Source organism: Plectropomus leopardus, chromosome 9 (assembly GCF_026936395.1).
Source record: "Plectropomus leopardus strain MGB_pleo_1.0 chromosome 9, ASM2693639v1, whole genome shotgun sequence".
NCBI classification, from domain to species: Eukaryota; Metazoa; Chordata; class Actinopteri; order Perciformes; family Serranidae; genus Plectropomus; species Plectropomus leopardus.
Genome location: NC_142184.1, coordinates 10,930,530 through 10,947,935, shown reverse-complemented (window position 1 = coordinate 10,947,935; position 17,406 = coordinate 10,930,530).

Sequence of the window (17,406 nt, the reverse complement as noted above, 5' to 3'; positions counted from 1 at the left end):
GGGTAAATTATTGTTATACAAATGCTCATTTAGGGGTGAAGTATTCATTTAATGCAGTAAAATGGCCCACACGAGTGTTGCATTATATATGACATTAATGGATTATCAAGTAGGAATTAATTGTTGTAGTTGGTTGAGGTGGAGCTAATTTTGCTTCATATGATGTTGAAGAGTTTAATCTAATTATATTAAATCATATTCTATAAACGTATCGGATGTTTTGGATGCCAAATCTTAATTTCTAAAGTAATGGACAGCTACAGCTAAAAAAGTACAATATTTTCCTCTGAACTGTAGCAGAGCAGAAGTATAAAGTAGCATAATCTCTAAACATTACTGCTGCTCGCTCTCTTTTTGAAGATTTTCATAACTTGCTCTTATAAATTATAGATTTGTATTTAAATGGTTTTTTACTCTTGTGCTCTCCTAAGGTTGTGCAGGATGTTTCTAAAGTGAAATATTTTATTTGTATTTTGAATTTAAATCATGATTTTTCCAGTCCCTTTTCTGTCTTGATTCTTATTTATGGCATATTTGCTTGGTCTGTCTTGTCTCTGAGAAAAGTTTCCAGGAAAAGAAAAACATCTGCTGTTGTTTCTCTGAACTAACAATCTTATAATTTCAGAGAAAATGAGCTTTTTTTCATGACAACTTTTTCCAGAATTCTAAAATAATAATCTCAAATATTTTTGGAAAAATGGAATAACAAAAATGAAGTGCACCAGAGAAAACACTGGTTACTCCTCTGTTTGTTTTTGTTACGTGTTTAATGTAAACAGCTGATTTTGATTTTGTTACTTTTTGCATTTTTGATGCCTATATTATTATAATATTTATTTTATTGACTGCAATACATGTGATTTCAGTCGTAGTGGTATACAAGATTTACGTATAAGTTCATTCACATTCACAAAATGCCTCTTAGTCACCCCATAACAACGATAAGTCACTTTTGTTCTTCTTATACTATTATTTTATGAGTATAAGTGAGTATGTTTGCTCCTACACTACAGGATGAATTTAATTCCTGATTACGCCTCCTGCTCTGTGACAACCTAGTCCACACCACCGCCTCTTTCATTCATTCACACAGACATACTGTAGGCGAACCCTTTATGTTGCTTTTGCACGGTGTCGATTTCACTATTTTGCATCTGAAATGAATAAACATCTGATGTATTTTGCATGGGTGTGGCAGATACAGAGCAGACAAGGTGAAGGTGTAGAGACACTCTAACCTGCGCTCTAATCAAACCACCACCTACTGCTACTTTCACACAAGGGTTTCTGATGTAAATGAAACGCCCATCTGGAGCTGATGGCTCCTCTACGATGCAGTTGAAAGCAGATACTGAGAAGGCACAGTGACCTGAAAGTGGTCAAAATGAGACCATTAGTGCGTATTTCACCTCTACGTCTGTTTTGTCAGGATTTATCTCAAGCAGCAAACAAAAACATTAAATCATGAAGTCATCCCAAAACAGTTGTGATCTGCAGATAGCGGACAGATATCACCATACTGTACGTACATGATGAGAGGAATGAGAGTTTGGTGAAAAGGGGATCGGATAGGGCATGAATGGAGGGAGCGCTTTTCTCAATGAGTCCAATGTTCTGCTCAGCATGTGCTTGTGCCTTGCATGCCACCCCCCCCCCCTTCCCTCCCCATTTCTTACTCTATTCACTTCCTTCCTCTATCTTCCACAACTACTTCAGCCCCATCCCCCACACCCTCACACATCTCTGCCATACCCAGAGCCTGGATGGAGACAGGGAAATAGGTCTACTCTGTCTGTCTGTGTGTGTGTGTGTGTGTGTGTGTGTGCGAGTGTGTGTGAGTGAGAGGAATGTTGTCAACCACTGGCACCACCTGGAGACCGATGAGGGGACTGGATAATGTGACTGAACAGTGATGATGCAAAACAAATGTTGGCTGTTACCATTTAGTTGTGAAGCTAAACAGTTGCTGACAAAAATTACAAAATCAGTAAAGACAGCGGAAACTGATCACAGGGCAGAGTGGGGTTTTCTCCAAAAAATATAGCACGTATAGGACATGTCAGCTATTTGAATACAATACACTTTTGTCTATGTCACTCTCAAAAACAGATTGACTTTACAGGATGAAACTGAAATCCTAAAATCGGCATCTCAAACGTGTCACCCATGAGCCAGAACTAGCATACCAAAGGGTCCAAACAGGCACACTAGACTGACACACCTAATGTTGATGCTTTTATGAGTGCTAAGAGGTGCCATGTGTCAGGAGCAAGTTAAGCAATGAGTTGCCTAACTCAAGAAGAACGTGTGAACGTGGAACGATGGCTTTGTCATGTCTATCAAGTAGAAACATGGAAATCCTTTGAAACTGGTGCTACGTGACCAGAGAAAACAGAGAAAAAGGACAGTGTCATTTGCTTTTGCCCCAGAGGTAGAAAACCTGCAACTATCAGAATGTCCTGCGCCACAACGGACCAATAACTACTTCCTGTTCACAAACTCTCGCTATTACAGCTACACAGGGCGTTAAAATATGCTTCTGAGAATCATTTTAGATGAGAAAAAAACAGAATAACAGAATCTTGGTTTGGTCTGAGTTTGAGAGAGAGAGGCTGGTCTATGTCTTCATCTCGATTTGATTTGATTAGCCTTTATTGTTTCCCTTAGGAAAATTTGTCTTGGACATACGAGAGACATAAGCAGCACAGACACATACAGTGAAATTAAGACAATAACCTCCCTGCATCCATACACGAGGACGAGAGAGACACAGGTGGTACAGCCGCATATGTATGCAGTCAAACTACAATTAACACACAGTATCCCCCAGTATCTACTTCTATCCTTGATGTGTCCGTGGTGGTGGTATGGGTGGCGGGCAATACGAAAACGTTAAAGTACAGCCTGTAGTTGGAGCAACAGCCCGAGAGCCAGCTAAACTCTCCTGAATGACATGTTTTGCATCATTGCATCACTGGAGGCGAAACGAAATGTTAAGATAGATGTAAGTTTACCACAGTTCATCTACATATATGACCCTTATTGGTATGATACACAGCTGGTTAAAAATCACAGAGGTATCCCTTTTAAGAGGCTTTTCCATCTGACCAGAATCCAATTCTATGAAAAAAAAAACCCCAAACAACTCATTGATCATTGTGCAAAATATTGTCAGTCAGCAGCTTCAGTACAAAATAGCCTGCTCCAAACTTCTGTCTCAAAACAATATTGGTAGAACCCTGTTGCAAGGGGACTGCCGTAACTTTCAATTTGTAAATGGTTTGTAAGGCAGCAGATAACTTAACCTGTTTACTCAATAGCCACCACTTTGGTTTTAATGTGGTGAGCCAGCATTTCTGCAGGAGTGGAGATATACTGGAGACTGCTCATGTGACGATGGTGAGTAGTAGACTGAATGAATGTGGAAAAACTGAGACATATTGTTTAAAGTGCAATTATTTCTCTCAAAAGGTCTGTTAATCAACTGTTTTGTAAATGGATTAATGTTTTCACAATATTCTTTATGCTTAAAGAAAGGAGAAAAATCGGAGGTGTTCTTGTTTGTAATTCATTATGCAATATTTGACTGTATTTGAGATGAAATTGAGCTGTGTGCAGCTCATTACGTAAATGAGTTTGACTCCTTTGTCCTAGAAAATGGTCATCCTATCTTATAAGTGCATTCAGGTTATTAGCGAGGTAAAATAAGGTCAACATTTTCAAGAGATTCCAGTCTCAGTCAACTGTTGTATGACTTTGGTTGTTGGATTTTAAGGAATGTGAGTAATTCTGAGATCATTCATATCAGGATCATCAAGTAGAGTACATACATTTGAACTAAGGTTACGTTATATCAGAAAACTGCCTCTTTATAGCAAATTGACGAAGAAATGTTTTCTGTACCAGAATGACCAGATCTTAACCTGTGGCACAAAAAAAATTCACAAAACAACCTGATGAGTCAGTTTGAATTTATATGCTAATCAAACCGTCCAAGACACAGACACTTCCGCATCAGACGCCCTCTACGGAGGCGTCTCCTGGCTTGTGAACTCTGCAGCAGCTCAGGGCAGACTGAATCCTATTAACCATCAGGGGGGTCTTGGCCCACTTTGGCATGCTCTCCCTCCCCACCTCTGTCCTCCTGCCCCCCTACTATATGCTCATCCGTCTTCCCCTCCAGCATGCTCTCTAACTCGCTCTAGCAATCCATTTTTAGGCGCTGTGTAAACCGCAAAGAGTGCTGCAGCCAAACCAACTAACAGATGTGGACAAAACATCCTATTCCTGCCTGTGCCTGGGTTTCCCCCTGCTTGTGCTGCTGTTGGCCCTGGATGAGCCTGAACATGACTAACACACACACACACGCCATTCACATCCTCCCACTAAAGAGGAGGGAGAAAAAAAAAAGGAGAGACGGACGGAGAGAGAAAATCCGTCGGGAGGGGAGAGGAAAAGTGTGGGAGCAGTTGAAAGGCAAGGTGGGCGGAGATGGGAATATGTGTGTGGGTGTCTTTTATACTTCTGCGAGGGGGCGGATGGAGGTTAGTGGGCGGGGGATGGGGCCCGGGCTGATTCAGTCCGCTCATGAGTAGTATCTGACTCACACAAACACAGGAAGTAGCGCGTGCTGCTTGTTTAGTGGACACAGCACTGTATTTATATGATACTCCTATACGCGGGGAATAATACGAGTTCATACACTACCTAATTTCACCTCAGCACGTCGGTCACTGACTCAACACTCCACTCTCCCTTTTAAATAGTTTCATATCCACATCCTGAGATTTTTGGACCAAGATCCAGCGGGTGCATCAGTCATACTGTGACTCAAGCTCGTGAAATTTGGACGGGTGAAAACAGTGCCATATTTGAAAGTTCCTTTGGCAGCAACACTTTTAAAATGCAAACAGCTCTCTATTTTAGATGTTTTATTTTTATTATTAGTCTTTGTTCGATGAGAACCAAATGCTCAGACAGAGTTTTGAAAACATATTGTTGCTTAGTTTCTTCCTCTAATTCATTCAATCATCTTAATCACATCCAGCATCCTTTCAATTATGTGTATAATTACCAAGACTCATGCATACAGCAGAGCTTTTGCATTACAAAATCTCCCAAACATGCTCCGCTCCTTCTTTAGCATTGTTTCCATGAAATCTATTCATCCCTGAAGGCAAACTCTCTTGGCTTAGTGCCTCAACATAGAGGTCAAAGGTCAGGGTCAGTGTCAGTGCAGCACCTCTCAAGCCGGCAGCAATTACGTGATGGGAAATTTTTACTTCAACTGCATTTTAAAAATGTAATGTTCAATTATACATCCACTACTTTGTTTTAGAAGCTTTGTGTCCTAAACTGAACTCTTTAGGTCCATGTAATCTGTAATTATGGTTGATAAAGAGCAGTCTGTCGTCTTTACCAATAGGTGGCAGACAGAGATTAGATTTGCAAAATCACACTGGGAGGATGACACCAGTGAATTCTCTAAGAAATTACACCATCTTGTGGTGATACTTGCTTATGCACAGTGCTTGTATTTAGAGTGAGAACATTTTTTTTCTTAAAAGCCGTAGTTGGTAACTTTAATAAAAAATAAAAACAAACTTTCATCATATTTGCTGTCACTGTCACTTTATTAACACAGCACTAAATGAGACAGATAACCTAAAACAAAAAACATATTCCTTTGCCCACTTCATTGACTTATAGTGTTTCCAATGGCCCTACTGCACGTGATGGAAAACAACCAATCAGAGCTGAGAAGTGTCTAACACAGCTGCCAATCACTGCTATCAAACTGCTATCAAACATGAATCAAGATTCTGTTACTGCATCGATACTAAATATCAGTACCACAGACACTTTTCATTTTAAAGATCAATCCTAGCGTCAATGAATCGATACCAATGAGAGATCAGTTACTCTCCTCTAGTTGTACCTATTAGTAACTAATGAGTTAAACTCTGTGCAAACAATTGTCCATTGTTGTGAAGACATCTAGTGCATGTACTGCTTCTCCATTGCTCATGTGTTGACCTGATTGATGATCTATTCACCTTCATAGTTCATCAGTCTATTGAATCAGTATCAGCAAATCTGGCCCTGTATTACCTGTAATGAGACCAAAACCAAATTTCCTGGTATTGCCCACTGCTACTGTATTGCCTATTTCTCACCTTAAATGTTTACAGAAATTTATTTTAGTGTATTGTTTGGCTGTAAAATGAGAAGTGGCAGCCAGGTCGCAAACTTTCTCATTTTAGAGCTAAACAGTGCACTGAAATATGTTTCTTACACATTTGAGGCTAGAATTAGGTAACACAGGTAATTTGTTTGCAGTAGCACTGATTCATATTTGATCAGCACTACCTAGTTTGACAGTGTGACCGCAGTTCAAGAGCAGTGACTGACATGACTGACAGCTTTGTTAGGGAGTACTTGGCTCTGATTAGCTGTTTTTGGTGCAGCACGGTCGATTCAAACAAACTGCATTAGAAGCAGTAAGAAAAGGAGGAGTGACGTTCTTTTCACAGACTATCTGTCAAGTATTTCTTTTTTGAATTAGGACAGTTTTTTCAAGTATGACGCAGTTATTTTCATAAAAGTTACCAACTGTAGCTTTAAAGCATTTCTCACTGCTTATTCACATATCAGAGGAGGAAAAACAAAAAACAAATAGAACAAGTCCTTTCCTCGCTCCACCGCTTTCAATTTACAGGTTTTCTCTGGAGGCATGCATCTGTGCTGAAATGTTGTTGTATTGATGTTTGTACCTCTGCAAATGTCTCACCTCAGCTCTGGTTGTCAAGTTACTCTCAAGGCAGCAAAGCACAGCGGTGATTATGTCCAGCAGAGGGTAGTCTTACTCTGAGGAAATCCGTTTCAGCTCCAGTTCCTCACCTGCATCTGAGGTGTAGCAGGTTTGCCGTCACTGAGGAAAAAAGACAATGCGGTAAACATGAACCAATGATGCAGACAGCTAGAAATCATTGTGGTATTGACAATCACTCTGCAAACAATCTCTTGACAGCCGCTAGGTATTTCCTGATGTCAAAAGGTGTTAATATACAATTAAGGCTATTCCAAAGAACAGTTTTGCAGATTACATTCTGCAGTTTGATTTAAAGCCTGCCCTCCAGAAATGACAATCAGAGGCAGCTGAATTAAGTTACCACTTAATTCAACTGACCCTCATCAGGTCGAAATCCAACTAAAGTAGAGAAAGCAAAGGACCTCTGTCACCCTGACAGATGAGCGTGTATTCAGAGCTGTTGGGAGCGGTAACAGATGAGAGTCACCTTGGTGATGGTGCATCTGGAGTTTTAGAATTCACGCTCTCCTCTCGCTGTCTTACCTGATTGATCAAAAGGGAAGGGGGCCCGCCTGCCCATTTTCGGGCCTGTCAAATCCCCATGTGGCAGCTGCAGCCCCCTGAGAAAGCAACTAGCCTAAGCTGCATCTGTGCTGGTTACTTATAGAGACGATCTGGGCTCAGTTTTATCACTGTTTTTTTTTTTATTTCCATTGGGAACGTGGAGCAGATTCTCTCTGCAGAGAGCTGATGTGATGACCACAACAACAAATAAGAGGCAGGCTTTACAGTTGGGGATAAAATGTTTACAAACTCCTCCACAAAACAGGGTCCAGGCTCAGCTGCAGTGTTCAGTTACTTTAGCATTTGTCTTATTGATTGTATTTTGACTGGCATTCCCCAGTCAGGCAAATTGGAAAGAGGGAACACTTTCCTCTCAACCAAAATAGACAAAATGTGTTTGAACAAAGGGCGGCCAGACATATTTAGAATATCACCAAAAATTTAGAAGAGGGAATATGTTCAGTTTACCTGATTTTCTACAGAATCTGTACTATATCTATAACTGCATTTATTGAAGAATCCCAACAGTCTTACACTTCCCATAATGCAACTCAGCAACATCTTTAACTGATTTATTACTCCAGACAGGTATTCAAGAGTCACAGAAGACATTAGGATTGTAATGTCACAGGTGGAATAGTACTCTTGTAGTAAAGTACACCTCTTGTTAAATTTGTGAATTGCTCCAAGACAAACCAAACCGAAATCAAACCTCACGTCACCTGTGTTTCAGCCAAAAAGTTGCACTTGTACACACCGCAAAGACCATAGCCAACTATAGCAGCAGGCCGACGTTGTCTATATTTGTCATTCAAAAGGGGAAACGGGACGACCGACAGGACAGATTCCAGATGCTAGTCAGCCAGTTAACACATTAACAACACCTGATGCTGACCGAGCGAAGCATATTTACAATGTGCTAGCGAACAATAACACAAACAGTAACAAACAGTTTCTGCTAAAGAGCTCAATGGCTAAAAATTAGGGCTCTCAAATCATTCATTTTTAAAAATTGCGATTAAACAGAATTTCGATAATCGCAATTAACTGCATTTTTCAATTGAATTCAATTGTATTGGATTTCAAAACAGTTTTAAAGTCCATATTGACAGGGTAAAGTAATTCTTACCAGATTGTTTAGATTAGGAATGAAATAACAGCAAAAACCTGCATGGGAATAGTAGAAAGTGGGCACGTCTGTAAAGGGGAGACTCATGGGTACAAACAGAACCCAGTTCATTCACATATCTTGAGGTCAGAGGTGAAAGAACCCCTGTGAAATGGCCATGCCATCTTTTCATTGCCAAAATTTAGCCTTAATTTGGAGCATTATTTAGCCCCCTTCCTGAGAAGCTAGCATGACATGGTTGGTAACACTGGATTATCATCGCTCTTTAAAAACTGATGAGCTTTAAAACTCTGCCCGGTGCAGATTCCTAAAGATGGGAATGTTGGCCAGCAACAAACAGGATTAAAAACAAAACACAAAAACGTGTTATGTGCAGACCTTAATCGCATTACAATTAATGCGTTAACCTTGACAGCCCTACTAAAAATCTAATCTTACTTCATAAAACAATGCTGTTTCTATCACACACCCTCTTGATTTTAGCTGTTTGTTTAATTTCCACACTTCTGTTTCTCTTCTTGTGCATGAGTGTTTTAAGTCATAGACAGGGTCCACTGGCTCTGATGCTGATTCAACATGCTGCAATGGCCAAAAAAAAGCCATCAAGAGCTGACACACCACCAAAACGAGGGCGACAGACACTCACCAACAGGTCGACATTGACTACAGGCTGACCGTCCGCTTGCTGTGTTCGGGTGCTACACACCCAGGTAACAAGGTACCTGTTTAACACTGCACTCCTATAACATTGCTAGAATCCTGATGGACTTTTAAGAAGTGATGAGAGAGAGAGAAATATTGTCTGTTATATGCCACACACTCTTTGTCTTTATCAAAACTGACATCTATGCTAGCCACCATACAACTCGACCAACAACAGTAAGGTTGGAGTTTCATTGGTAGTTGCAGCAAATGTAGCCTCGAGCTGCTAACTTCAAGCAGTGATAAGGAGCGAGCTGCAAAGGTCTGGTAAGCTCACTTCTTCTAACTCCACACACTGAGATTATTTTCATTTTCAGACTTTCAGCACCAACTGACGCTGACTCAAGTGGCAATTTATCAGACTCCTTCTAGCTCCCTCTGGGACCACAAAAAGCTTTATGCAACTATTTTTATGTAATGCAGTAGTACTCCCCAAATTCTGTAAACAGACTTAGATGTGTAGAATCGGAGGAGTTCCCCTTTACATCATTATGGTGCATTCATCTGGTAAACAACACGTACATTTCTTTTCAGTGTCTAGACAGGCTCAAAAAGAGCTAAACAGCAGTTTGAGATAAGCAGATTGTACTCGGAGCCTGCAATCCAGCTGTTGTAGATGGGAAGTCCCTCAGCGGTGTCTGGAGTAATATCGGTTGACAGATCCCCTCTCTGACACCAGGATGTCCGTCTCTGGCCTTGACCACATCACAGTGTTCGGTATCCCGTGGAAGCGGGTGTCAGATAGCTGCCTATTGATGAATGATTAGAGTTGCTGAAGATGGACTGTGGCACTGCCACCCGCGGGGGTCTAGGTGAGACGGATGGGCTCATTTGTAATGCAGAGGGGGCCTCACTGCTGCATTAACTATTTAGGTGTGGTTATCTCAGGGTAATGGTACGCCAGCAGCAACGAAGCAAACTACAGCAAGAGAAGGTATAATCCTTATGTTGATGTACGGCTCTGCTTCAGAAGATTATAGGTCCATTATCCAATCGGACCTGTTATCTCTGAAATGTCACATATGTTTGAACTGGGACATAAGTTCAGCCAGTGTAATCTGACATTTAACTGTATGGCCAAGATACACTAGTTTTCATCTGTCTAAATGGCTGGAATGATAGTTACAATGGAGCCTTTTTGCATATGACATCATACATGGCGTGATCCGTCCAGATGGAGGAAAGGCAGCTGGAAGCAAAGGCTACCAACACTGCAAAAATACCTGTTATTTGAGCTATTTAGGACTGTTTCAATCGATCAAATGGGGAAATAACAAGGTCCACTTTAAGTCGCAAAAATAGACTGTCAGACTGTAAGAAGAAGAGGAAGAAAAACCTCACTGAGAAAGAGCAGCAGATGTGGATCAAAAACCTTTCTTCAGTCTGGAGGGGCAGAGTCAACTAATATCACAATAATGTTTAAATGGGTCTTAAGAAAGCCTCGAGTGGAAGGCAATTATAATGCCCAGTAACAGCTTCTCCTTGTTTTTGGCATAGACGTAAAAAATAATGTATGTAGCTACTGTGATGTCACTCACTGGTTTGTTGATTACCGTTTTGAAGCCTTGTGTTCGGCATTACAGCTGTTGCCATCTTTGTTTTTTGGAGCCAGAATATACCATATTTGGGCAAGAGGAGGATGGGTGGATCTGACTCACAGACTGCAGCGACGCCTCGCAGACAGCCAGAGTGGCCATGCACTTAATTATGCGTCACTTTAAGCCTTAAAACAAAGGAAACAGGTGAGCTATGTAAAAGAAACCTAAAACCTGTGCATTCATAAAGGAGGAAATTAGCTATAGAGTCTAAAACCATTTTTGTACCGGGCTTTAACTATGTTTATTACGCTGCAAAGTTGGGTATCTTAACATGGAGGGGGGGTCTATGGCCAGCCTCAGGTGGCCATTCAAAGAGTTGGAGTTTTTGGGATTCTATGTTGGCTTAATTTTCGGCTCCTGAGGTTGCAGCTTGGTTGTTAGCCATGGCACAGATGTCAACAGCATTTCATCAGACCTCTGGGAATGGTTGAAAATAGTAGCTAAAGCTAGATAATGTTACCTCGTAATGTTAGCCTGACAGCAGTGCATCAATGTACAGAGCTGAAGTACTTTGGCACATTTACACACCATGCTCACAAAACAAGATGTCAGTTGTTTAAGGTGTGGATCCAGCCACACATAATATCGTTATTGTCCACGAGACTTGTGTAACATGCGTTTTCATCACCTCGCAATGTATCATTAGTAACATATGGAGGTCGGTCAAAATGTGGGAAAAATACCCTTTCATTGTTTTGTATGGATCGCATCCAATGTGAGATACCTGCTACCTGCAGATTACTAGATTTTGGATTTTTGCAGAAAATAAGCTCACAGAGAAGCTTATGATGTTTTGTTCAGCAATGTAATCTTCGCAAATAAACACCATTTTTATGATTTTTGAAGCATAAATGTAATCACCAGAGGTGAAAAGCTAACGTTAAGCAATAAACAAACTACACCACAGTCGAATGACTTAACATCCCCAGTTTTCAGTGTGATGATGTTCTGTAGTCTCATTCAGCCACTTGTTTTTAAGACACATAAAAGCTTCTTCAAGAGTGGGAAAGTTACTGACATATTTTATGTCGTAGAACAAAATGTGAATATAACGCTTACGTTAACCACAGACCTTTTTCAGGCATCAAACCAATAACCCATCCAAAAAAACATTGACTTCAAGATGAGGGAACCTGTAGTTGTGAACTCTTTTCTGGGTTTAACCCATTAAAACCTGGAGCGGCATCACTTTCCTTGTGCTGCTCTCAAGATTCCTTTCATAACTTCTTAAACCTTTGAAACCTGAGAAAATCATGCAACGCGATTTCTTTTGAAAAAATGGGAAAAAGACCACAAGAGACTTGGTTTCACACACTGCAAAATATAAGTAGATGTAGAAAATTATTTTTAAAAAGCTAGGAAAAAATGTCTATGGAAAAAATGGAAAAAACATATTCAAAATGATCATGATTGCATATTCAAGATTGTGTGACAGAATTATTATAGTTTTTAAACGCACTTTTTACAGGTTTGTTCCTTGTTTGCTTGTTGTTGTTTTAATTAATTTTCTTGTACTTTTTAATAATTTCTCGCTAATGTTTGGGGGATTTCTTTTTTTGAGATCATTGCCTTCTTCCCACGTTTTCGGAAAAAAAAAGTCAAGACAATTTGCTCAGGTTTCAAAGGGTTAAGCACTCATTCCCAGGGCACTCAGTATATCTATATTTATCACTTCCTGTCCTTCATCTTAATTTCGTTCTGCACGTGATTGTAAACAAACAGTTACACTGTTTATTTTAACCTAAAAGGGAACACAACACCTTTAAACCCTCGTAGTATGAGATTGAGTGTTTTAACCTTAATGTCAAGTGCTATCGTCTATTGCTTTACATTTACTTAAAGAGTCAATTAAGACTTGTCACAGTTGGTTACTCCACCTGTGACAGACTTATTTGTTTCTGTGGGATCAAATAATCCTAACCTAAGATAAAATAGTGTAGCAAAGCAGGGCCCAGAGTCTCTGCTTGCCAACAAGACTGTAATGATATATTTACCACCGGCCTGCCTCACAGCACAGCCAGTAAATGAAACAAAGACCCAGGAAATGTGGAGGGCTGCAAATGTCTAAGGAGGCTTCACCTTTGGTTGGCTCTGGTGTTTGTTTTCGTTTGCCAACAGCCACTGTGAGGAAGTTCGACTTGTTAAACTTTCTACAGATGGTCAATATTGCTACCTGTTCTCCTGCTCTTACCAGTATAAGTCTTGAATACGGAGAAAAAAGGGGTGGTTATTGATTCCACTGTACCTTTCCTCCTCTCATTTTGGCACCGTGCAGCCTGTCTTGTAAATGTGCCCCCACGGAGTCGATTGGCCTGAGGGATGGAGGAGCACAGGGAGTAGCTGGGTGCAGGAGTGAGTCATCTATCCTTGGTACCTGGTGGAGATGAGGGGGCAGGGCGGTGCTCTACCTGCCTGCTGAATAAATCATCGCTCAGTCCATTCTGCAGCTGCAGTCCAATTAACCAAAGGGGACCCTGTGAATGCAGTTATGTGGTATGATTAATTACACGGCACTGACAATACACACCAAAGCTCACAATATCCCAAAGGGCGAACATCAAGAGGCTTTACTCTGCAGATTTTAGCTTCCTTTTGAAGTATTGTTCACTTTGAATATTATCATTGGAAGTTTTCTCAATTTTGCTGACACACAGCAACTAATTAATCCATGAAAGTGGTAGAATCTCACACACACATACACACACATTTCAAACATACATGGATTATGTGCAGCAATTCCACTAAACACAATCATCAGCACAGAGGATTTGTCCCTCTCACATGCCAATTCTGCCTGTAATAGTAATTTAGGATGCAATTATTTCCGTTTACATGGCCCGTGACAAAGCTCTTCGTCTTCTTACTCCAGCTCATTTAAATAGTGCCTTTAATTGAACATAAAAAGGCAGAGTAGAAGGTGGAAGGGAAAGGTTAATGGGACTGACACAAAGGGCAGGCGGCAGCGGAAGTCTAGCCTTAAGTGTCACATCCTGCTCTCATCACAGCCCATACAAGGAGCCAATTAGGCCCGGTCAGTAATTAAGCCAACTCCAGCTGCCGGGCCCTGGCCTTCGCTTTCTGGGGGATTACAGCGCTCCCCAAGACAACTGCTGGTAATGACCTCCATCCCTCTATCAATGATATGCTCCCACATTGACGTTTGACTGCTGCCACATCCGATAGAAAGGTCACAAAGGATGTAACAAATGAGAATGGAGGAAAGGAGAGACATGGAAGTAATTGGAGGAGGATTTGGTCAACGAGAACAACCGTCCAGCCATTGTTTACTCTTATTTATCTCCATTCAAGAAGAAAACTAACTAACTCTTTCAATTCCCAGCATGTGTGGCTTGTTTCACTATACGAGCCACAAAGGGAAGCAAAACATGGATGTGACATTTTCAGCCGACTTTTATTCTAAAGGTTACATTCAGTTTCAAAGTTAAAACTTCTCTCTTTGAGGTATTCATTAGAGAAATGCAGTGTTTGTTTTCGCCTTCCAGATGGTCTGGAATAAGATGGACTTTGTAATGACTTTCATTAAAACAACAAAACAAATATAGCTGCAGTCTGTTTTTCCTCACAGAAAAACATGTAGCGAGTAAAAAACAACAAATAAACATTTAACACAGAAGTGATATTTAATGATAGGCAAAATAGAGCATGATAACTTGATCTAAATTGCATATTTCTCTGCTATTGTAACATTTGGCCAACTGGACATGCTATTTGTTTATTTTAATGATGTGATTATGTACATTCATGAGCCCAGAAATGACTTTTTTTAGCAGAGCATTTACACTTTAAAAGGTAAGTTCCACCCAAAATAAAAAAATACCCCGTTTTTCTCTTACCTGTAGTGTTTTTTATCAATTTAGATTGTTAGTGTGAGTTGCTGAGTGTTGGAGATATCAGTCACCGAAGGAAACGTGCATCTACAGCTAGCTCACCTAGCACCACCTAGCTAGCTAACATTAGCAGCTTAGCAGAGGAGGACGTCATCAATGTTTACATCTCTCGCTCGATGGCGGAGGGCACAAAGATAGAGGCTACTTAACTTAGCTTTAACATAAAGACTGAAAACAGAGGGAAACAGCTAGCCTGTCCTTCTCTACAAAACACACACATTGTATCTTGTTTTTTTTAGCCATACAAGAACAAGTCGTGCTTTTTAAGGAGGGGTTTGAGACGGACTATTACTTTAAAGGGACAGTTCAACACAAAATCAAAAGTAAATCTTTTTGATATTAGGGTAAACTGTCTTAGACAGGGCAAAGCTGACTGTTTCCACTCTCAGTGTTGAACTTAAATGAGTTTGCTCTCACTATGCTAAAATTAAGAGTCTATTTGTAATTACTAGATATATGACATTTAGTCTGAGGGTATATGTTATGGATATGCCAAGTAGTCTTTTAATGCAAGTAATTAACTGCAATTTAGACAAACACTCAAAACCCAAATCAAGGGGAATTGACCCATTTGAGAAAAGAGTGGTATCATCCACTAACTGAGCGACCAACTCAGTGAAAACCAGTTTTTGATTTTCCTTTTCAAGCACTGTTGTATTGTGAGCAGCGAGGGGCTGTGTACAGTGCAGAAAGAGGAAAAGGGATAATGGACAGTCTGGTTACAGCAGTGAAAAACATTTCATGAATGCATGTTTTGAATCGTTCTTGGATAAATAATTACTTGAAGTTTCACAGTTAATATTGGATTAGAGCACGCCCTTTAATGAAGCTGGTATTGAAGCTTTTTTTATTTTTAACCATTAATGCTTATTGCAAAACAAAAGCTGGTGAACATAAAAATGTATCCCAGCTTCCATTTATACTTGACAAAAGACCAGCTGGCTAATTAGAGTTTGAAAACACACATACTCGCCTAAAACAAAACACACACATCATAAATAATATATCAAAATATCAAGGCATATGGTGATCTGAGAGAGACTAATGAAGCAATTCACTGTTTGATATTTTATCACAAAATAAAAGGAAGGACATGATGGTATTATGCATTTGTAGTGCAAATCAATGAAATACACCAAAATTTAAAACAATGCCCTTACTCATATTTAATGGCACAGTGCTTAACAACTTTCAAAGTATGTAGAGGTACTTTTGTCTTTGTTTTATGTGTTATTTTGATGTTCTCTTAATTGGACATATATAAGATATCACATGAAAAATGACTTGATGAGACACTAGCAGATTTATGAATGAAGATAAGTTTTTAGGGTTTTCCATCATTTCATACATTTTTCATTTTTGTCATTTTGCAACATTTAAAGGATACACAAATGGACTCTTCCCTGCAATACGTTCAGGTGGTAGCCAGTTAGATTTCTTTTTATCCTTTGGGGGACCGGTAAAAGCCACAGATCAGAGGGTTTTTTCTGTTGCTTTTGGCTATTATGAATTTAAGATGAATAAATATTTTCACAAGTAAATATCTTGCAGGTTTAACCTCTTCTGTGTCACACAGTTTGCAGATTTATCTGGTGAATACCAAACACATTTGAGCTGTTTTTTAATCCGCATAGAAGCAGCTGTGGCACAAACTGAGTTATCCTCAACAACGTAACTGTGAATGTAGTTTAGTTTTGATGGACTGGTGAGGAATATCACAAGCAAAAGCAATTAAGATAAGCTGGGATCCTCAGTGTACTTTTTTTTGCATGTTCAGACCAAGCCATAACTCTATTTGAATTTTCTTTGTGACCACGAGGATACATCTTTGCACAATTATAGGATCCTGCATGCAACAGCACATACATTTGCATCCTGACTGTAGCCAAATCTGTGTATATTTTGCTAATATAACCTCAAAGGCTTTTTTCTGTAGCTGGCTATTGATGATCCTGTTGAATAAACATCATTTTCATTTGTAAATATTTTCTTGGGTTCATCTTAGGCAGCCCTCTTTCCCACACGACACAGGTTCATCTGCTATAAAATGCACTGTAGTTGTGTTCTGACTGCAGCTGCTTCTGAGGATTAAAACCAAACATGACTTATCCTGCACGCTGTGATTGTAAAGGCGGTTCAGTGGCTTTTTCCAGATAGAGTGTCTCAGTGTATAACAATGACTCTTGGCTGCAGCCGCAAACATTTCTCTGAATTGGATTACATTCACACAATGTATGGTGGGCAAAATTCTCATCCTAGATAAACTGTGGCACTGGATAAAGAAGATGAAGGAGAAAAACACATCTCTAAGGGCAGAAGTGAGAATTTATTTTCAAATAAAATCAGGAGTCTGTAGGCTCACTGTTTTAAAGAATGCAATGTGTAGGCTAAGATGGGTGAAGATGCCCCCTTTAAGACCAAAGTCAATTTACTGTAAAACAAAAACAATATTTGGATATAAGTTTAGCATGTGCTGGATAAGGATGCATAAACCAACACACTATTGGAAGAACTAAATTATTAAGGCAGCCACTTTTGCAGCCATTTTAGCACAAAAATGAAAATCTTGTACATTGGCATCCTGCCCCACTATTGGGGAGAAAATCTGAATTCACTTTGTAATTATTGTGCACATTTTCATGTTGGCTGGTGTGATGCAGATGCTCTTTCAAGTTATTTGAAGTTCAACAACAA